The sequence below is a fragment of the Xenopus laevis genome, chromosome 6L (assembly GCF_017654675.1).
Source record: "Xenopus laevis strain J_2021 chromosome 6L, Xenopus_laevis_v10.1, whole genome shotgun sequence".
Taxonomy (NCBI): domain Eukaryota; kingdom Metazoa; phylum Chordata; class Amphibia; order Anura; family Pipidae; genus Xenopus; species Xenopus laevis.
Genome location: NC_054381.1, coordinates 143,073,483 through 143,098,348, shown reverse-complemented (window position 1 = coordinate 143,098,348; position 24,866 = coordinate 143,073,483). Strand labels below are relative to the sequence as shown.

The 24,866-nt window shown below is 39.7% G+C and overlaps 1 protein-coding gene across 2 annotated transcripts in view; it reads right to left on the bottom strand.

The window, feature by feature from the left end:
- The window catches only part of zfpm2.L (zinc finger protein, FOG family member 2 L homeolog), a 265,106-nt gene that overhangs the window by 227,094 nt on the left and 13,146 nt on the right, over nt 1–24,866 (bottom strand). Inside the window, exon 1 of one of the 2 annotated variants that reach the window (XM_018268206.2) lies at nt 21,527–21,821. The exons of the other annotated variant lie outside the window; for it this stretch is intronic. The gene's annotated coding sequence lies outside the window, so the exon portion shown is untranslated. Of the gene's footprint in view, nt 1–21,526; nt 21,822–24,866 lie in introns of those variants that run through there. 2 annotated transcript variants of the gene reach the window in all.

Here is a 24,866-nt window from a genome sequence, read left to right as displayed (position 1 = left end):
AAGAACTGTGTTTCCAACAATGGTAAAGATAGGGTGAGGGGTACTGGGTGAGTTTTTTCTTAAACTAGAAATCATTCGAATTGTGAACCTCAAAATTACAAGAACAACCCACCTTATTTTTCCTTTTTCTAATACAGGTATGTGACCTGTTATCCAGAATGCTCAGGACCCGGGGATTTCGAAATAATGGATCTTTCTTTAGTTTGGATCATCACACCTTAAGTCTACTAGAAAATCATGTAAACATTAAATAAACCCAATAGGCTGGTTTTGCTTCCAACAAGGATTAATTATATCTTCGTTTGGATTAAGTACAAGGCACTTTTTTATTATTATGGAGAAAAAGGAAATCACTTTTTTTAAAATCTGGATTATTAGGATAAAGTGGAGTCTATGGGAGACAACCTTTTCATAATGCGGAGCTTTCTGTATAACAGGTTTACGGATAACCGATCTCATACCTGAACAATTACACAATAATGTTTAGGAAAACAAGTACAATTGTCACTCTTTCAACTATTATTTTAACCCTCCACAAGTGAATTCTGTGGTGTTAGAACCTTTCCTCATATTATATGTAAGAAAAAAACATACACAAACAAAAGGAAGAGAAAAATTACCAGTCACTTGCTGGTCTATTGACCAACTGAGCTACTATCAATACAGTTTAACAGTAGTGATGGGCGAATCTGTGGCGTTTCGCTTCACCGGAAATTTTGCAAATTTACAGCGAAATTTGCAAAACGGTGAGAAATTTGCAATACACATTGAATTCAATGGGTGTCAAAATAGTTTTGACGCGCAACATTTTTGACACGAGCGTCAATTTTTATACGTGCGACTATTTTGTCCAAATGAGTTAAAGTCAATGGGCGTCCGAATAATTTTGATGTGGGTCATTTTTTTTTCCGTCACGGCGAATTTTTGCTCCAGATTCACGATCGTATTAGCTGGTGGCGAAACGCTGAAATTTGCCCGGAATCCATGCCTGCCGAATTTATTCGCCCACCTCTATTCATCAAGGGTTTGTCATATATGTTCTCAAACACTGAAATTAACTGATGGAAATTCATGGAAAAGACATAAAATTGTCATTAGTAAACACAGCCCTAATCTGCTCATGTCTAGTCACAACCATCTCAGTCCCTTGATCTGCCTCAGGCTCTGCAGTCTTTTTGGCAAGAACAACCTCTTTCATGCCTGGGGCCTGGCTCTGTCCAATCTAAATACTGACAACTGGGAGGATTGATACTGGGTTTTCTAAGTTCTTTTTTTTAAAAAAAAAAATTCATAGACAAACGTCTTCTGAAACATGTAAACAGTCACTATTACAGGTATGGGAACTGTTATCCAGAATGCTCGAGACCTAGGGTTTTCCGGATAACGGATCTTTCTGTAATTTGGGTCTTCATGCCTTAAGTCTACTAGAAATTCATTTAAACATTAAATAAACCCAATAGGCTGGTTCTGCTTCCAATAAGGATTAATTATAACTTAGTTGGGATCAAGTACAAGCTACTGTTTTATTATTACAGAGAAAAAGGAAATCATTTTTTAAAAATTTGGATTATTTGGATAAAATGGAGTCTATGGGAGAAGGCCATTCCGTAATTTGGAGCTTTCTATATATAGGGTTTCTGGATAAGGGATCCTATACCTGTACTACTGAGCACATAACAAATATCTATATCATTAAAAGAGAGATACGCGTGGAGCAGAGGGAGCTGCAAACTCTGATTGGGGCAGTTTCTCCTTTGTTATCCCTCCAGTCCATAACTATATATGCAGTGCAATCTGAAGCAGGACTGAAATGTCACTTTTATTTTAGAGGAGACATATAGCATAATTAAAAACCCCTTCAATCTTGTAGCCAATAATGAATAACATTATGGTGCTGGTTTTACAGTGGGCTAAAAATGTATAGTTTCAATAAAAATGGCCCATTTAGTCCAGCTCCCTATAGATCTGTTACAGCCCCTCTACTTATTTCAAATAAGGGGAGGATGTATCTTAATGGTCCCTGCCAGAAGCACAATAGGAGGGAAATAGCCAATCACAGCCATGCAGTCACACAAACAGAGACAGGCTTCAGTTTCCAATCAGGTCAGTCTCGCTTCTGATTGGTTCCTATCCTACAGTGCAGTGTGTTGAGTGCTGCACAGCCTGGGAAAGTAGGCAACAGGAAGTGGAACAAATGGGTGGGACAATAGGTCTTTACAGAAATTCTCAATAAATCAACCTGAAACACTACTTTTTAAAGCAGATTCCTTCTATATTTAAGTATAATTAAGTATATTTAACTAACCTTGTCTTATACTGTGCAGATAGCCCTGGTTGCAAAGCTGTATAACTCAGCACTAATTGGTGCCAGTCTTCCTTCAGCAGAACAACTAACTAAAGTGACATTAACCCTGCAGGAAAGGACATAACTCTGAACGTGAAGCCTTTACCAATTGAGTTTTGAAGTGTTTCTACTCTCTCCTGGTGCCATGTGTGCCTACAAGTAATAAACATAAATACAATAAATCAAATTCTCACATGGGAACTGATTTCTATTATTATATTTATAAGACGATAAAAACATTTGATGGTGTGTTCAAAATATTTATCAGCACCAGAGATCCTTTTTAAGGAACCACTGTTCCTAAACGATTTCATACATCTGAGCCAATGGGGCTTATTTATTAGGGCTCATTAACTCCCATGATTTATCATTAATAAAGTCAATGGGCCGAGGCAGAACCACGGTACCACAGTTCACTGGCCATTAGCCCCACATAAATCATTCGTCCATAGCAGATGAATGACTGCACCACGAGGAAGGAAACAAAACTGTAATTAAGACAAAAAACAATATGAATAGCTTTATTATATTTCATTTTGTTAGTGGCACGAGCCAAAGAGACTCTCCTGTTCTAAAGAATAACAATATATATTTCCCTTTTCACCCACTGGGATCTTTCAGTTGCTGTCTCATTTGTCTCTATGTTTTTTTTTTTTTAGTTCATATCCTGAAATTTGCTAAATTCCTGGCACAGATATGGAGGGAGGACAGTCTATAGTATAAGAGTGTTGATAATGAGGAGACAGGCCAATGAAGCCCAGCTGGACACTACTCATGAATCATGTCTATGATATACAGACACAACAGTCCTGTGATCAAATCATTTGGACTTATCAGCTCTTTGCATTAAGAGATAAGGATTTTTTTTAAAAAAAATAAAAAATTATCCGGTTTAATTGGCTGGGTCAGACAGTTTATGGAAGTCAGTTAACACCATTCAGAATATATGAATTCATTTCAGAGCCAAGCAAAATGTATTTTGCAACTCCAAATTGTTACTCAGTAGGTCGGAAGTTATCAAAAAACATATAATTTAGCTGCTTGGTTTAGAAGTGGAAAGTGATATCGCTGTTGGGTAAAAAGGGCCAGAAAACAGATGTAGAACCAGGGCCAAATTTTGTTTAAACACAGCAAAAAAAAAAAAAAGTCTACAAAGTTTTTGTGCAGATAGATGAGAAAGAGTCAAAATGATCTGCTTGTGACTGCTCCAGGCCACCGTACCTGGCAACTAGTGATCAGCTCAACTGCCCCATTTCAGTTTGCAGAAAAAAATGCAAAACATTCCGAAAAAAATGCAAAACATTCCGAAAATGTCAGATTCTGCAGAAATGGCCTTTTTTTATTGCACCAGTGAATGAGCATATTTTCCTCCACCTAAAAAAAATTCACAGACAGATTCGCTCATCACTACTGATGTGTCAGATCACTAAACTGATATGAGTTCTTATGGCCGTTGCAATGGTTTATTCTCAACATGCAGTTCAAACAGAAATCTTTGCAGAAAACGTTAGTATTCGGTTATATGGATCCAATCTACTGGTTAGTTGCATGGAAGCTGGATGAGACTACATGGCTTCCATGGAATCAGCAGCATCAGATTTCGCATTAGAAAGTGCGTTTTCTAAAAAAAGACCATCATCTACTGTGATAGCTTGATCCTCCGGATCCTGAGCAAGCGACAACAGATAAACTGGCTATGGCAACCCTGTGACATTAATTTAACAGAAATGGTGTTGTCCAGTGTAAAAGTACCAGCCTGTTCCAATGAGGATCACCCAACATCTATAGTTTAGGATAGGATCCATCTGACACTGAGTCAACGCAAACACAGCATTAGCTTACTATGTCACATATATGAGCTCTTTTAGACCATAAGTTAGTTGAAAAGGAAATTTGGGAAATTTAAGGGGATGTAGTAGATATAAAAATAAAACAATGATCACTCCGGATTTATAATAAAAAATAAAAAAAATGTTTTAAGTAATAGGCAGAATGCATGTTGAGAATAAGTTCTACACAAGTCTAGGATTTTATGCTTCTCCTTGCATTTATACTGGGTCTAGTCACTAGAACACAGAACCTAGTGAGCATTTTGACAACTATGCCTGAACACTTGGGGGGTTATTTATCAAAATACAAATTTATCTAATTTTTTTCTGAAATATACTCCAACCAAAATGTATTTATCAATACATTTTCCTGAAAAATTCGAGTGCAGGAAAAAACTAAAAAAAAAAAATGGTACGAAAATTCAAATTGTACAAATATTTGGGATTTTCCATCCCCAAAACTGAGATGCTGGATTTTCGGATTCAGACTTTTTCAAATCTCGGGGTATAATAAATCACGAAAAATTCAAGTTTTTTTTTCACAAAAAATTTGCATTTTATAGTAAAAACACTCTAATTTTTCGAGTTTTGGGCATTCAGATTTTAATAAATAACCCCCTTGGTGCCTCTCTTAAATACTGGGCCAGCTAGAGCAGTATCAAGAATGTTGACAATTTTCCAAGAGTTCATATACAAGAAGTGAAAACCAAGTCATGTATGTATTTCTTACACTTGCAAAAATTGTCAAATGAAGACCATTTTATTACCCTAAATCAAACAATATTGGCAAACGCAGAGAGATAAAAGGCATTTTTTCACTCTCCCATGTATGGATATATCACAGAAAAATGAATGCATATTATTTTTGGAAAATGTTCAAGGCATGAAAGAATTAAACATTCTTAAAAAGGTGCAAAAATGAGTACAATTATTTACTCCCCCCCCATTCAAAAAAAGAAAAAAATTGCACGGCAGATGGAGAAAAGGCAGGAATCTTACAAATCACTCAGAATGGAAAATATCTGATTAACATGAAAGATGAACTGTGTCTGGCACGGCAAGGCAAACTACAGAACTTAGGAAAACAACTGGGGATCACAAAATGTTCTACAAAGGCTTTCTGTTTCTCTGTTGCTTAAAAGGCAAGGGAAAGTTAGACTCACCAAGGGGGTGCCAATTTGATGACCTCCTGGCCAGTTCCATTGTGCCCCTTTCTAGAAAAATCAAATAGGCCTGGGATATTTTGCTGGTAAGTATGGCAGAGCCAATTTTCTTTTTCTCCCTGGTGTTTATTGAGCTACACCACCCTGGATAAAAGGTTAGAGGTTCAGAGGTAACCTTCAGCAACCAGGGATGCACCAAATCCCAGATTCAGTTTGACTTCTTTTTTTCTGCATGATTTGAATTGTAATTTCTAATCGTCTTTCTCAACTATTAAGTGATTTTAGTTGGCTGTTTTTTTAGTTGCTAATTTTTTCCTATCATTCACCTACATCCTCTGTGGTGGGTTCATTATTCGGCTGAATCTTAACACTGCAAATCTAATGAACCCTTAATAGCAACCACAGTCCATCACCGGGTTAGTAAATGCTACTTGTATTGACTATTGTGACTTCCTAGACCTGGAGCCAAATGTTAAATAGTTATATTGCCCCCTCCAAAACAACTCTTGGGGTTATGTTCATTTTCATAATCCTTTAACTGACTTTTTTAGCAAGTGAGGGAATACAGGGTTATGGGAGATAGCTCATAGTACAAGTTGATCCAGGGGCGAATTGGAGAGGCTTCAAATGGGGTTTTTTTTGCCTTCCTCTTGATCAACTGGCAGTTAGGAAGCTTATACAGTATATAGACTTAAAAGGTTGAACTTGAGGGACATGCGTCTTTTTTTAACCTTACTTACTATGTTACTATGTTAACTGGTCAGTGTAATGCATTATGTATTATACCCAAGAGCCTATGTTCTCATTCTTAATACCTTTTACTAATACCTATTATACCTGAAAGCATATGCCCTCAGCCACTGGGCCTAACAAGTTGATTTCAACAAAAGTGGAAGGGAGCTGCAACCCATAACCTCCAAATATGTTAATACACACATCCCCACACTTAACTAAGGAGTCATCTGGCAGACCAGTCAAAACCCATTACTTCCACAGACGATTCCGCCAAATGGGCCTGACCATATTGCTCTGCATTTTGCCACCGTAGTATAGGCGTCCTATAATTAATTATTCTCTGCTTATAAAATTGTAGGTACACAAAATGTAGTTGCACATATGAAGGCATGTCTGACAAGACTGGACCTAACAGTTGAGAATAGTGATGAGTGAAACTGCGAAAAAATTTGCTAAAAAATTCATGAAACACTGAAGTCAATGGGCGTTTTTATGCATGCCAATTTTTACGCGCAACAGTTTTTCTCGCTCCAAATGCATTAAAGTCAATGGCCATTTATTCTTATGGAGACTTTTTTTCATAATGCATTGAAGTCAATTAGGGTTGGGGCAGATGGGGAGATTCGGGAACATTTAGTCGCCTGGCGACTTATTGCCTCTTCTGCGGGGTGACAATCTCCCTGAACTGCCTTCCGACTGCTTGAATGAAGAATCGCCTGTGCTAATGCACTCACGGTGCTTCGATTTCCAAAGTCACCCGAAGTTTCCTAGTGAGGCAACTTCGGAAATCAAAGCGCCGCGAGTGCATTAGCGCAGGTGATTCTTCATTCAAGCAGGCAGAAGGCAGATGGAAGGCAGTTTGTGGGAGATTGTCGCCCAGCAGAAGAGGCGATTAGTCGCCCGGAGACTATATCTCCCCGAATCTGCCCGTCTGCCCTAACCCTTAAAGGAGAAGGAAAGCTACGGAGGCATTTTATTGCCAATAGATTAGCTGCAATTGTGCAAGCTAGAATGCTATATTTACTCTGTAGAATGTTTTACCATACCTGAGTAAAAATCTCTAGAAACTCTCTGTTTGTTTAGGATAGGAGCTGCAGTATTAGCTTGGTGTGACATCACTTCCTGCCTGAGTCTCTCCCTGCTCTGGGCTCAGATTACAGCAGAGAAGGGGGGGGTGGAGAGGAGCAAACTGAGCATGCTTTTGCCCAGGGCAATGAGGTTTAAGATGAAGGCAGGAAGTCTGATACAGAAGCCCATGAGTACACAATAGATGGAAAGAAATGCAGTGTTTCTTTTGACAGAGGACTCAGAGCAGCATTACTTTGGGGGTTTACTGGTGTATTTAGGTGGACCTTTCTGATAAGGCTTACTTAGTTTTAACCTTTCCTTTTTCCTAACCCTTTAAAGTCAATGGGCGTTTTTTCTTATGGAGACTTTTTTTCATAATGCATTAAAGTCAATGGGCATTTTTTCTTATGGTGGCTTTTTTTTCCTAATGCATTAAATTGAACGAGCGTTTTTTCTTATGGCGACTTTTTCTCTAAATGCATGAGGCAACTTCGGGTGACTTCGGAAAACTAAGTGCCGCGAGTGCCACCCCGCTGGCGATTTTTCATTATAGCCGGCGGGAAGGCAGTTCGGGGAGATTGTCGCCAGGTGATTAAATCTCCCTGAATCTGCCCGTGTGTCCTTACCTTAAGCATTAGTCTAAAACAGTGATCTTCAGCATCACCAACTACAACGCTCCGAATCCAAATCTTAGCCAGCATCTTTGGTTCTTGAGGGATCTAAATTCCCACCAGTAATTAACAATAGTGACCCCATGTTCATTCACTGGTTTACCTGCAGCTGGTGCCCGCGATGATAACAATCAGTTGTGTCTCCCACTCCCCCACTCGCCTTGCATATTGGCATACTGGTGAAGTTATCAAGCTCCACCCTGTGCCAATGAACACATGCATTGTTAGAATGATAAGACTTCGAATCTCAACCCATTCAGTCACAATGTATTATAATAAGAGTCCGTTAGCAATGATAATTGCGGGTACCATACTCAGCTTGTTCTCTCCTAGTCAATTATTTCAGCAATAATTAGCTGAGATAATCATCTCCTTAAATTTACAATTTGCCATAAAGATGCCACAGTGATTAATTATTTATTTGTCATAACCGTTTCCTCCCAGCCCTGCTCTGTAACATCAGGAAACGTTAGTTATGGCAACCCTAGAGCCCATCGGAAAGAGTTCATTGCAATCTAAGCTGCCTCATTCAAAAGTTGAGCAGATTTATTTTACTTGTAAAAAAGGCGTCCAAGTAAACAAAGTGACAATATGAGCATGTGTATACTGAGCACAAACTATTTGCAGTTTCCAGGGAATACCGTATGAGCTGATGCCACCAATTGGCTCTAAAGATGGGTTCCAATCAGATCCTAGATGAAGACCAGTTTCAACATAACAAGAGACTTCAACCGTTGATTTTAAAGGTTGATTTTGGAGATGTTTGTTCATGCCCAACCTCTTCTGTTCAATATATGTTAAAGGTGTGGTTTGCCTTTAAGTTAACTTTTTAGTATGTTATAGAATTGCCAAATCTAAGCAAATTTTTGTACTTTTTTTTTAATTATTTGCCTTTTTCTTCTGACTCTTTCCAGCTTGTAAATGGGAGTCACTGGCCCCATCTAAAAAACAAATGCTCCGTGAGGCTACAAATGTATTGTTTTATTACTCATCTTTCTATTTAGGCCTCTCCTATTCATATTGCAGTCTCGTGTTTAAATCAGTGCATGGTTCCTAGAGAAATTTGGACCCCTGCGACTAGATGGCTGAAATTGCAAACTGGAGAGCTGCTGAATAAAAAGCTTAATAACTCAAAAACCACAAGTAATAAAAAATGAAAACCAATTGCAAATTGTCTCAGAATATCACTCTCTATGTCATACTAAAAGTTAACTCAAAGGTGAACAGCCCCTTTAAGCCAATGCTGTGGATTCACCAAAGAGCATATTTATAGTGAAAAGTACACAGTGGACACTACTCTATCTCCATTACAAGCAAATTAGTAGGAAGAAATTTTGGCACAATTTTCTCAAACAAAGCCTGTGATTTTTTTCAGATTAATAGTTCTGTCTTGCTGTGCTGGGATACTAGTATCAAAGTAGAGTTTGTATTTTCTCTCTTTATTAGGGAGGGTATGCACCTGGTTCCTCCCACGTCCCATCAAATAGCTGATAGGTTTGGTGGCCGTTAATGAAATGGACCCTATTATGAATGCTATAGGAAATTGGTCTGTAAGCCCTACTGGGGTATCATTTATTGTTATACATATTTTATCAGTAGGTAATGTGCCCGTTTGTTTTTGGGTAAGTGGAAGGGGGGTAACCAGAGAACAAAAAGGAGACTCTAAAGACTCCTTACAGATAATGCCTTGGATAGAGTTGAACCAAGGACCCAAGTGCCTGCATGTATCTAAACCAATATGGAAGGACTAATATACTGAAACACTGGCCCAATAATGACTTCCATGTTGTTGAATAAAGTATTACTGGATTAAACCCTGGCATTGAGCTAGCTGCTGATTGATTGTGCCCATGCTGGCGTTTTGCTTACAACAAAAGCCCAATTTATTGAGATTGTAGATAGAAAATAAGGGCAGCTGAGACCACCCAGAGGATACAATTTAATGATATAATAAATGTGAATAGAAACAATGACACAACCTGTTGACACAGCATGCTGGAATTGGTGTGAAAGTTGGGAAGGGAAGGAAGCTAGAGAACTATGCCGTCAGACCTAGGAGAATGTGATTGTGTGATAAACAGTTGCACTTTAACAGCCTGCTGGGATTCCTAAGTATATTTTACTGGTTTGGTGTTGTGTTCTGAAACACTGATAAGGATAAGGGTGGCATTTAGCCATTATATCAATATTCACTGAGATCCCTAGTACTGTTCCAGCAGACGGTCTATGCCTGGGTAATATTTTACAAGACAATAAACCTCCTTTACAGTATTTGCATTCGCCTGACTTTTCAAACCACTATAAAATGGGTTAAAATCAGGAATGTTGCTTGAAATGCTGGCAATGATATAAAAGTAATGTGATAGCCAGAAAATGGCGCATTTAATACAAGCGCCGTGTTTTTTTCACCCATCCACTGATCATTGTGCTTATTATGGCACATTAAACAGGGGCCCCACTGGACGTGGCATTGATGGCTCAACAAATAGTGGCTTATTTAAATAACAACCATAGCAACCAATCAGCAAATTGTTTTGAGCAGTATAGAACAAGGAAAAAACAAGAAAGGTAGTATCTGATGGGTAACATTGGTGCAATACAGGAGGATGAGACACGTATAGAGAGAAATTTAAACAGACATTTAAAAAAAAATTCTCAAATTTGTAACTACATATCTCTAATACAAAAATCTAATACAGATCTATAATTAAACCTATGCTTTGATTTCATCAGGCAGTGCCACCAAGGCCTAAGAGTTCAGCTCCGCCAGCTGCCCCAGATATGCCACGTGCTTTCCACGGATCATTAAGATGCTTCTCTAGACAAAGAGGCCAACATAGTCCTTATTCTTTTTCCCTGACATCAGAGAGAATGTACTCCATATGGGAACTGATCATTTCTCAGATGAATCAAAGTGTGTGTGTTTGGCCTGTTACTGCAGAGAAAACTCTGCTGTTAGAAACTGCCAATTGTTGCCTTTAAATAGATAATTACTTGTGACTATTAGAGCTTTGGCTACAGAAGCATTATTCTGGGGAGGGAGGGCTCTTCCAAGGTGCAAGTTTCAGTTGCAGCCTTGGAATCTTGCTAATGAATGTTTCACAAGCAAAGAAAAAATTATATTGTGAATCTGCCTCATTTATTAATTGTTGCTTTAGGGAGTACGGTCCAAGAGATGAGATATAAGCTTATAGCAATATTCAATGCACAGTGCAAGGGACCTTTGGTTAGACTGAGATTTTGCCCAGTTTAAAATCATGATTAGAAAAATGGCATACATGGAATCTTTCCCCCTTTTTTGGGCCAATGTGCTGGCTGAGAAACAGCAATAATGACTTGTCTCAAGGTGGCCAAACACAGATGGATTCTACGTGCCAAGTATGACTAACAATCAGCAGCCCAAAGGGTCCAACAAGTAAAAATAAATCTGTTATCGGATATTGGTCTTTACATAAAGCCCACAGGCAATGGCCCAAGTCCAAAATACTCAGATCAACCTATTGTACCCAGTAAAGATCTACCTGTTTCTTGAGGTAGCCAAACAAGTGCTTCTTTACATTTTTATGACCAGTTTTGCTTCATGTTTAGAAGACTTTTGTCCGTGACAATTGTACTTCCCCAAGAGAACTTTAAGGGGTACATGAAATAACAGGCACATTTGCTCCAGCTCCTGAAACCAGGGAAACCAAGAAAATGTTTTCATTCCCACAATAGCCCACTAGGAGCAGATTTATATTATATTATCCTCACATTCGTTTAGTGCAAGGCACATGGGCAAACACTGTGTCTTTTATTACATATAGACACATGGCTAAATCATGTCAAGATTGCAGAGAGGCAAAGTATTTTGTAATTTCCTTTTTCGCTGTACAGGTATGGGACCTGTTATCCAGAATGCTCGGGACCTGAGGTTTTCCAGATAATGGATCTTTCCGTAATTTGGGTCTTCATGCCTTAAGTCTACTAGAAATTAATTTAAACATTAAATAAACCCAATAGGCTGGTTTTGCCTCCAATAAGGATTAATTACATCTTAGTTGGGATCAAGTACAAGCTACTGTTTTATTATAAAAGAGAAAAAGGAAATCATTTTTAAAAATTTGGATTATTTGGATAAAGCTCCATTCCGTAATTCGGAGCTTTCTGGATATCGGGTTTCCGGATAAGGGATCCTATACCTGTATTACTAAAATCATACCTTGTGCTTGATCCCAACTAAGATATAGTTAATCATTATTGGAAGAAAAACCAGCCTATTGGGTTTAATTAATGTTTACATGATTTTCTAGTAGACTTAAAGGAGAAGGAAACCCAGTCGGCGCAAAAACCCTCCCCCCCTCCTGTGTGTTGCCCACCCTCTCTCCTCCCCCCTGGCCTACACGTCCCACTGGGCAAATGCCTCTAACTTGTTACTTACCCTTCTGCGCAGGTCCAGTCCACAGAGTTCACAGGCACCATCTTCTTCCACGCGATCTTCTTCCTGTTGTACCCCGGTGTTTTGGCGCATGCGCAGTAGGAGCATTTCACTGGTACGGATGTACTAAGGACTTTTGGCGAATGCGCAGTAGATTGTACTGGCGAAATGCTCCTACTGCGCATGCGCCGGTCAAAGCAGGAAGATCGCGTGGAAGAAGATGGCGTCGGTGAACTCCGTAGACTGGACCTGCGCAGAAGGGTAAGTAACAAGTTATTGGCATTTGCCCAGCGGGACGGGTAGGCCAGGGGGGAGGAGGGAGGGTGGGCAACACACGGGAGGGGGGGAGGGTTTTTGCGCCGACTAGGTTTCCTTCTCCTTTAAGGTATGAATCCTTTGGGTTTATCCAATATTTAAATAATTTTTAAGCAGACCTGGTATGGAGATCTAAATTATTGCTAGATCCCTTATTTGTAAAACCCCAGGTCCTGAGCATTCTGAATAACAAGTCCCATACCTGTATTGGGTTTCGGGGTAAAAGATCCTATACAAATAATTTAAGACCAACAAAAATTGCAGTGATGTGCGATGAATGTTTTTGGTAGATGTAAAACGACATTTCCCAGCTCTGATAACAATGTAGCAAGCAGACGTCTTTGCTGTCAGGGAAGGAAAATTCACTCTCCTTTCTGCTAATTACAATGTGGCTTGCACTTCCAGATTTGCTGCTCTTACCATCTGATCTCTTTGCGGATCTCTTTCTGGAATTCCTGGGTCAGCAATTTAGCCTGCTGGCAACTCTAACTTTGTCCTTTGCAACCGGCACAAGGCCACTAGGAAATACTGAATGCAGTGAAATAAGACTTAAGGTTATCAGGGCTAGAGATGTGAAAACAGGCTGCAACATTTATTCCTAACAACTAGCAGATCATCATCATCCCCACTCATCGGAAAAGTGTAAGAGCAGAAGGAAGACAAATGAGAAATATGGATTCCAGATTTCCAGCAGAAGGCATGAGGGTGCAGGAGCAATGCAGAGGAATTCAGGGAAAATTCTGATATTGGGTACAAAACATGAGAAACTGTACCAATTATTTTCACTTTGTTTCCATTAGTAAATGTTGCCCTCTGTCTTCTGGATGCAAAGTCATACAAGTGACTTCTCAACCAACTACAAGATAATCTGTCTGAGTGTGGACCTTTTTGGCAATCAATGGAGCTGATCGACTTCTGGTGGGATTATAGACAAAGAAGGTAGAAGACCTTGCACTAATATTCCAAGGGACAATCATTCAGATACTCCACCCCTTGGTCAGTGTAAGCGGATTAAAGGTGGCCAGACACAGGCCGATAAAAACTGCCGACAGACTGAGTCCGCAGCTTATTGGCCTGTGTATGGGGCCCTCCGATGGGCTTCCCTGATCGATATCTGGCCAATGTCGTTCGGAAAGGACTAAAAATCCTGTCAGATTGCGGACCGCATCTGTTCGTTGATGCGGTGCCACAATCCGACCACCTGTTTACCCTTCGTTATGAGCCAATTGTTGGGCCCTAGGGCCCCCGATAAGATCAGCCCGATATCGCCCACCTCAAGGTGGCCATATCAGGGAGAGATTCACTCATTTGGTGACATCTGCAAACGAGCGGATTAGTGTATGGCCACCTTGAGTCATATTTAACTACACTTCAGTCATCATTGTCTTGAGTTTACTTTTAGCTCTTTTGGATGACAATAGTGCCAAGTGGAACCAAATATTTTCTTATTTGCTATGGATAAGGGCCCTCAGCAAATTTGCACCCTTTTACTGTTTAGTATCTCGGGTGTTTGAGCGCATCAATCACTTCCCATTGCTGGTGAGGGCACAGAAGCTATACCCTTGCTAGGAGTCCTTAAAAACCAGACCAGACAATTGAAGTTAACTGTCCATTGCTGCAGGGGTAGAGGATCATTTGAAGTTCCTCATTACCGTAAGTAGGTTGCGCCTAAAATAGCAGATTATTGATTTCCTCAGCTGAAAATCTTTTTCTTTTACCGCAGGAGTAGATCTTTCATAATTTTGTACAGAAAACATTTCCAACCACTCCAGGGGCTGATACAGAACAGCAACTGACCTCTTTGTCCTTCAGGTTTGCCTATCAGGGCCCTCTTCTATCGCAAAAGCCAAATCATCTGATCCCAAACTAACTGTCAGCTGCCTGTGATGAAGGCAAAGCAAGACATCAATCAATCAGTTTTTATCAGCGCCTCCCTTCGCATTTCTCTTGTGCTCATCTTATCATCTGACCCAGTTGGAGACCTGACTTCGGCAGCTTAAGAAACTTGGTGACAAAATATATGCCTGCCCATCTGAGAGACTCATTGTTAGACAGTAAGGTTAGATTTTAAATCATTTCTGCGATGGCAAAATGCATATTTTATATATTCCTTTTATTTCCCTAGTCCCCAGGCTTGTCTATGAGACCAGGCTTTATGCTTTACATTTTTAAATGAATGCATACAATCATTAACCCTTTTGTGCCAGTTCTACCAGTTTTCCCAATAGGCTAAAATGGAACCCATTAAAATAGATGCGTGACAGTCAGCCAGGACCCTACAATCTAAATGTGCGGCAGGTAAGTGGTTCATATCACTGCTGTGACAATTAAAGCAAGAGAAAGAAACAGGTTTCCTATTTGGGGCTCTATCTCAAAGGCCAAGTAACTTGATCCCAAGCTAACTGTCAGCTGCTTGCTATGGAGGCAATATAAGCCATGAAGTGGGAGTTGTAGTTAATTAAAAACTACAACACTGGCACCAGGTCTAGTAACCTATAGCAACCAGTACAATGTTTGCTTTCATTCAGATGATTGGTTGCTAGGGGTTACTAGACCTGGTGCAAACTTTGCAACTGGAGGCATTGGGGCATGGAAATCCATATTTAGGGTTGCCACCTGTCCGGTTTTGACCCTTTTTTCTTGATGGGCTGCCCGAGTCAAAACTGCCTGCCCAGTTTTCAAAATTAGGAAATTCCTAATTTCCTATGATTGATGTGGCAATCGGAAAATCATCGATCGCCACGTCATAGCTCCACCCCTGCTTTTGTGGCATGCCCCCTGGGATCATGGACCCGCCCCTGTTACAGTGTGTCCCGCCCCCATAACACCACGGTCCCGCCCCCTGCCTGGAGTTCCACCGAACAGAAGGTGGCAACCCTATTCTCCTTCTTTAATGGTCTGTTAATCGTGAAACATACAATGCATTGTAGGAATTTTGATCCTGGCTGTAAGGGAGCTGCCTACTGCTACATTGTTTCAATGGCATGTGCAGTCAGAACTTGCAGTGCAGGGTATAGCAAAAGCCAGACAAATGCTGCTTTGAATAGTAACTACATTTACAAATATCTTGAAAATCATTGGAAATCTATAATAAATGTATATTGGAAAGTTGTTTACAACTAATTATCCTTTTGGGTATATTTCCCCTTAGGGCCTAAATATTCTTATACATTATAGTGAATGCATTGGACACAGAGTAGTGTGGGAGCAGAGGGACAGATTTGCAATGGAGCACATACAGTAGCAGGGAGAGAGCGGAGTGGGGAGGTAAGAGGAGATGAAGTCATTGTTGCTAATCTCTAAAGATGAGTTATCAGTAATGCACAAAGCCTGACTGATGAATCAGTGCCACAGAATGAGATAAGATCTCCAGCAATTGTACCACGTTCTCAGATATCATTTATGAGCACTATAGAGATTTCCATCTCCCGGCCATCAAAAGCAGGAAATCCTCAACTGCATTCCCTTTCCCCTCACTGGCAGCTTTATTAAAATGAGTTTTATATGGAAAACAGGAATGAACAGCACACACACACAAATATATATATATATATATATATATATATATATATATATTTATTTTTTATATATATATATATATATATATATATATATATATATATATATATATATATATATATATATATATATATATATATATATATATATATCTCCTTTTTCTTCTCCCTCTTGGCCTTCACTCTCCTCATTTACCATCAGTATTATTATCTGAAGCAACAAGGTCATTTTATGTACAGAGATAATTAATTGACGTCCATCAATCAAGTAGAACAAGAGGGCAGAGAATATCTCTTTGTTTACTGTGTGCCATTTAGTTGTTCCATTAGTTCCGCCGGCATATCTACACACCATAATCTTATCTCAAGGCTGGTGCGACAAGTATCTCCATTGTGGTACTGAAGGAGCCAGACAATCAGCCGTGGGTGCCATTTGGTTGAGGTTTGGAATCTATTATCTAGAATGCTGCATACCTGGAGCACAAGGCTACCATAAACATGAAAACCAACACGGCGATAGACCTGTAGACAGGGTTCATTCACAATGGCAGCTGCAACTAGGGTTCCTCAAAATGGACTCAGCTTGTTGCATGCATCATCGCCATTTATTAAAAATACGTAGGTCCAAAGATGTTCCTCACACTTCCCTGTAGTTGCGCTCAGTACCAGTGTGTCCGCCCACTACCTTATCTGAACTATGCAGAAGTGCACCTATTGATGTACGGCAGTGATCCCCAACCAGTGGCTCAGGAGCAACATGTTGCTCACCAACCCTTACCCCACTACTTAGTTTTTAATTTCTGGCTTAGAGGAAAGTTTTGGTTGCATAAAAACCAAGTGCGCTGCCAAACAGAGCCTCCTTTTTCAGCACCCCAGAAATATGCTTGTGTTGCTCTCCAATTTTTTATGTTAGACATCCAGTCACTCCAGCCTTTATTTGGATATATTTTTGGCTAACTATATTCATTCTTTTTCTTCTGCTTTTCCCTTCACTGCTTCCCTCTTTGCTTCTGCTCCAACCAACCCCATATGGAAGAATGTTAACAGTGTTTCCCTTGCCCCAAGAAACCAGCACCTCATTAATAACAACGCTGATAGAGCCTGAAGTTAAAGCTGATAAACACCTATACACACGCCTACATGGAAGGTAGGGTTGACACCTTTTACTCTGGTGAAGCCGAGGCGGAGGGGATGGACTTAATGATGTCAGGAAGGGGTGGATGAGATCAGGGGGTGGGGCAGTGATGTTCAGTTGACATCAGAGGGCACCACTAGGACATCATTGCACCATTTTCGCCAGAAGGAAAAATAAAGAGGGGGAATAACTTCAAAGCACTAAGAGGGGAAGATGGGGAAGAAATGTAAAGCACTAATAGGATACAAGTGTTCATTAACCAATCACTTCTTCTTTCAGTCTGACAGTGTCAGGGGCTCAGGCCAGCCCTGTATTTATTGCCTACTGCAATGCGCTTCTTATTTGCACTTTGCCTCAGGGGTTGTTAAAGGGATACTGTCATGGGAAAAAAAATTTTTTCCAAAATGAATCAGTTAATAGTGCTGCTCCAGCAGAATTCTGCACTGAAATCCATTTCTCAAAAGAGCAAACAGATTTTTTTATATTCAATTTTGAAATCTGACATGGGGCTAGACATTTTGTCAATTTCCCAGCTGCCCCATGTCATGTGACTTGTGCTCTGATAAACTTCAATCACTCTTTACTGCTGTACTGCAAGTTAGAGTAATATCACCCCCTCCCTTTCCCCCCCCCAGCAGCCAAACAAAAGAACAATGGGAAGGTAACCAGATAACAGCTCCCTAACACAAGATAACAGCTGCCTGGTAGATCTAAGAACAACACTCAATAGTAAAAACCCATGTCCCACTGAGACACATTCAGTTACATTGAGAAGGAAAAACAGCAACCTGCCAGAAAGCATTTCTCTCCTGAAGTGCAGGCACAAGTCACATGACATGGGGCAGCTGGGAAATGGACAAAATGTCTAGCCCCATGTCAGATTTCAAAATTGAATATAAAAAAATCTGTTTGCTCTTTTGAGAAATGGATTTCAATGCAGAATTCTGCTGGAGCAGCACTATTAACTGATGCGTTTTGAAAAAAATGTTTTTCCCATGACAGTATCCCTTTAATGACCCCTAGATAGTTTTAAAATGTGTAGCAATCCAGAAATTTGTACATAAAGTCAGTGTCAGACTGGGGGGGTCCAAGACCCAAAGGAGTCCCCACCTCCAGGGCCCCTACACACACCCAGGCCCCCAGCCACATAGCCCCCTCCCTAAGCCCCAGCCAACAAGTTCCCTTTGGCTCACGCCAAACCTGCTGCGGCCTCCCTGTCTAGTAAAGGGCACCTATCACAGCCAAAATCAAACACATATTAACAATCTGACCAGTACAACATAAACACGTTTAATCAAACGAAATATATAGTTTGTTGAAAAAAACTGCAGATTTTTAAAAATCCCTTACTTTGTCAAATGGGTTCTTTCACTGAGGGAGGCCATACTGAGAGCATAACAGAGACTATAATATGCAAATTTCAGGAGCATGCTCAGATTGTAACATTGATTTTAGTATTCTACCCAGAATGCCTTGTTTTATTAAACTCCTCCAGTAGAAGTAGCAGGAGATTTCCCTATCTTGTCCCCTGCTGGTGATGTTATTATGCAAATGAAGGGCACACAATAACTCCCAGCAGGTGGCAGCACTACTGTACAGCAGCTAACACACAGGTTTGGCTGATTTGAAAATAGCTTAGAAGGGTTGATAAGCAACAAGGAATTTCAACTGAGCATGTGCGAGATTTCAGAGCTGCAGTTGGCTGGCAAGATATAGGTAGGAGGAGCCAGTGAAATCCAAGATGGCTGCCTCAGCTAGAACTGCAGGGGAGATAGGGGAGATCTTGCAGAAGGAATAGTGAGCTGATCATTTACATTATACAAACAATTCTAACTAATTGTTAGCTAATCTGATTTCTTGAACTTTCACATAGTGTATTTACTAAGGAAATGATTTTAGTTATGATTGGTGCCCTTTAAGTTACTCTTACAGGGCCGAGTCTGGGGCCAGAAAGGGAGGTCGGGGCAGCAGCAATAGTTCCATTCAGGGAGCAGTCTGGGCCGGCAGAGCCCATTGGGTTTTTTCCCCGGTGTCTCGCGACCCAGTCGGACCCTGCATAAAGTTCAACCAGTATATTACATTTGTAAATCAATGCAGAGAAAGTTAAAACCCAATTCCCATATATGCCCATTACCAGTATAACCTCTCAGTGGGAAATAAGATAGATCCCAAGATTAGGTACTGATTACTTTCAGATGAACTTTCATAAAAAGGTTTTATTCTATAGGGGTTATTGTTTGGCCACAAATAATAGACCTCTCTGCCAAAAACACTCAGTTATTTAAAATAGGATGCCCAAAACACAATTGCATTATTATAAACTTGATAGAGTTCCATATGACACAAAGGCCAAGTGAATAAAAATCCATGCAATATACACATTATCCCGTATTAGCAATTATGCAAATTCCAGCATCCTTAGCACAAACTGCAATTCACAAGTGCTCAAGAATAGTCCTCAGTTTGCAGCTATTTAGCCTTCCTACGGACTCCAGGACACACTGACAATTGGAAGTTTGTTACGGTAAATAGAAATGTCAAAACATCTCTGCCTTAGCTGTAAGAATCCCTGGGAATTTTGCCAGTTCGATTTTTTTTTTTTTTTTTTAAATCCTTGAAAAAAAGCAGCTTTTTCTTGCCGCTCTCGCTGCCACTCAACATCTGCTCGACCAAAGAATAGATGGTAAATAGATATTATTCTGAAATAAACAATTCGGTGGCGTGAATCAAACGCCGCTGCTATGGAGCATGTTTTTATACCGAGCTCACTTTCTGCAATCTCCACTTGCACGCAGCCATAAATTACTCTCTAATTAGCAGCATCCACAGATCTTATCGTTGCTTTTCACAGTGCCAAGCAATAATAACTGGAAGTTCCCATCTCTCCACAAGCCCTTAAAATGTACAAGAGAGATAGGAGTTATAATATGCTTCGGCAGGAATCTCACAAGTGTGGGACGATGGAAGAACTCTAGAGGAAAGGTAATGGGAAAAGCCAGAGGAACATAAAAAAATAAAAGATTTATAAAAACAGCAAGTATTCATTTCATTGTAATCATTCACAATTTGTCCCATAATTTTGAATGAAAATTCAGTCTAAAATCAAGCAATTATTATTTATTTGTCAGGATATAATATCACACATATGAGTTTAATTTTAGTATGATGTAGAGAGTGATATACTGAGACAATTATTATTTGTGGTTTTTGAGTTATTTAGCTTTTAATCCAGCAGCTCTGCAATTTCAGCAATTCGGTTGCTAGGGTCCAAATCGCTCTAGCAACCATGCATTGATTTGAACAAGAGACTGGAATATGAATAGGAGAGGCCTGAATAGAAAGATGAGTAATAAAACGAAGCAATAACCATAGATCTGTATCTTACAACGCATTTAATATTTAGATGGGGATCAGTGACCCCCAAAAAATTAAGACCAATTGAAAGGTTGCTTAGAATTAGCCATTCTATAACATATAAAAAGTTAACGTAAAGGTAAACCACCCATTAAAATACACCCTTAATTATGGGAGAACAGAATTAAAGGAGAGCTAAACCCTAAAAATGAATAGGGCTAAAAATGCCATATTTTTTTACTGAACTTAATGCACCAGCCTAAAGTTTTAGCTTGTCAATAGCATCAATGATTCAGGACTTCAAACTTGTCACAGGGGGTCACCATCTTGGAAAGTGTCTGTGACACTCACATGCGCAGCTGTTGAGAAGCTAAGTTTAGGGGTCGTCACTAATTATCTAGCAAAATGAGGTTTGTCTGTAATAATAAATTCTGATGCTAATTGCACTGGTTTCTGTGCTGCCATGTAGTAATTATCTGTATTAATTACTAATCAGCCTTATATTGTGACATTTCTATTCTATGTGTACTTTATATTGTGAGTGGGTCCCTAAGCTCAGTAAGTGAAAGCAGCACAGAGCATGTGCAGTGAATCAGCAGAAAAGAAGATGGGGAGCTACTGGGGCATCTTTGGAGACACAGATCTTTACTGCTAAAGGGTTGTGTTTGCCTTGGGCTGGTACAGAAGCACAAAACATCATGTACAACATTTCTAGCTACTTCTTTTGTTAAGCTTTTCTGATTCTGACTTTTCCATCCTCTGGGTTTAATAAATTCCGAAAAATGTGTGATTTTTTTTTAAAAGTCCAATTTTATAAAAACAAAATCATGAATTTTTCGTGATTTTTGCATTCGGAGTTTAGTAAATATTGGGTTATAGTAAAGCAGAGGTCAGTTGTAACTTAAGCTTAAACATTAAAGAACCAAACACATACAAAACAAATTGATAATAAAACCAGGCATTTTCATTATTCAACTGACCTTCTTTTGTGGCACGTTCCCTTTAAAGAGCAAAAGGCTAAAATATAACAAATATTCCACTGCTTATCCTGGATTTCCATTCCAAATGCCCCGTGTGTGAGCTAATTTAACAATTAGGATTCCATTTTCCAAGAGCTTTATGAACCACCAATGCATACAGCCAATCCCTAATCATCTCCAACCAAACATGGATTTCTCAATTAAGATTAAGCTGCCATAGGAAATTGGTAATGAAGGCAAACCTTGACCTAGCAACATACATTAAACGCCAGCTGGAGCCTCAGTACGATATTCTTTTCCTAAAGGTTTTTTTTTTTTTCTTCTTCAAATCATCTTTAAAATAAATTCTGCAGATAAATGTAGCTAAAGTTACTGGCCAATTTGATGAGATGCAACTTCATTGTAACTCTGAGGAAAGGCAAAACGCATGTGGAATGTACGATGCACGTGCAGCTGCTTTGTTCATTCCCTTCTGTGCTGAGAAATCTGTGCCACTTTAGAAGCGACATCCATTTCTGTACAGATTCACAGCAAAGGGCTCTGCACCTCTCCTCCTACCACCAGCTCTGTCCCACCTAATCTGGCGTTTAAGGCCTAGGGTAACAGAACAGAATTTTAGGTTTTTGGAAGACTGACTATTTTTCTGTGCCTTTTCCATGGTGTAAACTGACCTGTTATCCAGAATGCTCTGGACCTGGGTTTTCCAGATAAGTGATCTTTCCATAATTTGGATCTTCATACCATAAATCTACTTGTTTAAATATTATTTTTTTAATTTATTAAAATTATTAAAATTATTTAAATATTAGATAAACCCAACAGGATTGTTCTGCCTCCAATAAGGACAAATTGTATTTTAGCTGGGATTAAGTACAAAATACAGGTATGGGACACTTTTATTAAGGACATGGCGTTTGCCGGATAACAGATGTTTCCATAGGGTTGCCACCTGTCTGGTTTTGACACGGACAGTCCGGTATTTTGAAGGGATGCCCGGGTCAAAACTTCCTGTCTGGTTTTCTAAATTAGGATTGATTGACATAGTGATCGGCCAATCGGCGATTGGCGTGTCATAACCCTGCCCCTTGATGTCACAGACACTCCCATCTACGTCACGCCCTGCCCCCTGATGTCACAGACACTCCCATCTACGTCACACCCTGCCCCCTGATGTCACGAACACTCCAATCTACGTCATGCCATGCCCCCTTGCCTGGTTTTCCAGATTAGGATTGATTGACATGGTGATCGACCAATCGGCGATCGCAGTGTCACAGACAATCCCATCTATGTCATGCCCCGCCTGGCCCAGTCTCCACCGTTTTCAAAAGGTGGCAACCCTATGTTTCCATAATTTGGATCACCAAAGAATTTCTACTAGAAATTCATTTAAACATTAAACAAATCCAATAAGCTAGTTTTGCCTCCAATAAGGATTAATTAAATCTTTGTTTGGATCAAGTACAAGCTACTGTTTTATTATTATAGAGGAAAAGGAAATTATTTTGAAAAATTTGTATTATTTGGATAAAATGGAATCTATAAGAGATGGCCTTCCCGTAATTCGGAGCTTTCTGGATAATGGGTTTTTGGGAATAACAGATCCTATATAAATGTGCTGTATTATTATTACAGAGAAAAAGAAGATCTTTAAAAAAAAAGTGTAAATATAATGGTGTTTATGGGAGATGAACTTCCTGTAAATTGGAGCTTTCTGGATAAAGGGTTTCTGGATAACAGATACCATACCTGTACAGTACTTGCCATTAAGCACTATGAAATAAAATGGGGCAATAGCAGGCTTTTACCAGCTATGAGGTCCCTGATAGGCTGCACCTTGAGCTACCATCTGTATCATCTGTTTGCAGCATTCATAAGAGACTCCCTTTTTTAATACAGGTATGGGATCTAATACGCAGAACACTTGTTCTGGATAATGGGTCTTTCTGTAATATGGAACACCATGCCTTAAGATTGCTAAACATATTAAAAAAATAGAAGTAAACCTATAGGATCAACTATATTTAGCTTAGTTATTAGCAACAATTTCAGCAGAGAATTCTGGATAACAGATTTCTAGATAATGGATCCGATACCTGTAGTTACCTTCAGCGTTTTTTTTCTACCACTAAGAACTGTAGTCTAGCTACAGTCTCAGTTCCAGAAAATTGGCTGACATTTGTCAAAGCCCTTTAAAAAGAAAAAAAAAGTATGAAAAAAATATGAAGCTCCGATTTCTAAATAATGGAAACCTAAAATGCAAACATGCAGTCTCATATCAGGAAAATGAGCAGAACATGATGTATCACCCAACGCTTCTGCAAGGGTTCGATCGAATGTTTGAAAATTGATTTTAGTATTTCATCAGGAGGGTGTCTGCCAAGCATACTATCAACTGGACTTATATAGATTTGTACATTCATGGAAAATAATTAAACCAAAATGGTAAGGCAAAATATGAGACGACTAGAAGATGTGATTGGACCAAAACCAATGAGTAGTGAGGACACAGAAAGCCCACCTCCCCAGCTATACTCATTAATAGGGGCACATATTCTTATATCTGATTTATTTGAAATTGCTCTTACAGGGTCACTAGTTTAGTTAAGTATATTTGGGTGTGGTCTACAAGACTAGGGTGGAAATAACACTGTGACTTCAGCAGAAAGATAGAGTGGACAACACTTTATAGGGCAGAGACACACGTTGAGATTCGGGAAGATTAGTCGCCGGGTGACAAATCGCCTCTTCCTCTAATGACTAATCTCCCCCAACTGCCTTCCCGCCAGCTACAATAGAAATCGCCGTTGGGATGGCACTCAGAGTTTTCCGAAGTCGTCCAAAGATTCCTTGTGAGGCAATTTCGGGCAACTTCGGAAAACGAAGTGCTCCGAATGCCATCCTGCCGGCGATTTAGATTCTAGCCAGCGAGAAGGCAGTTCAGGGAGATTAGTCGCCCGAAGAAGATATGATTTTATCGCCGAATCTCCACGTGTATCTCTGCCCTCATGGTAACTTGACGTTCATTATAATGCTCTCCTCGTTTGTTTTCTTGGAGGTTTTCATTTTAATTGGTTAGCTCTAGTCACTGAAGTGTAAAAGATACACCTAATCCAACACTGAACGGCAACTCACCATGACTATGTTGTGACGGAGGAACTTTTTTAAAACATTCAGTCCCTGCCAGCGACAGAGAGAAAGGCAGATGGTTTCAAAGATGCCCGTTCTGCTCATCTCTTTGTAGCAATTTTATTTTACATAACTTTAAAAAAAAAAAAATTCTACCATCGCCGGCTTGTGAAACCCAAAGTGACGTTGGTGAAACACTTTAAAGTTCTCT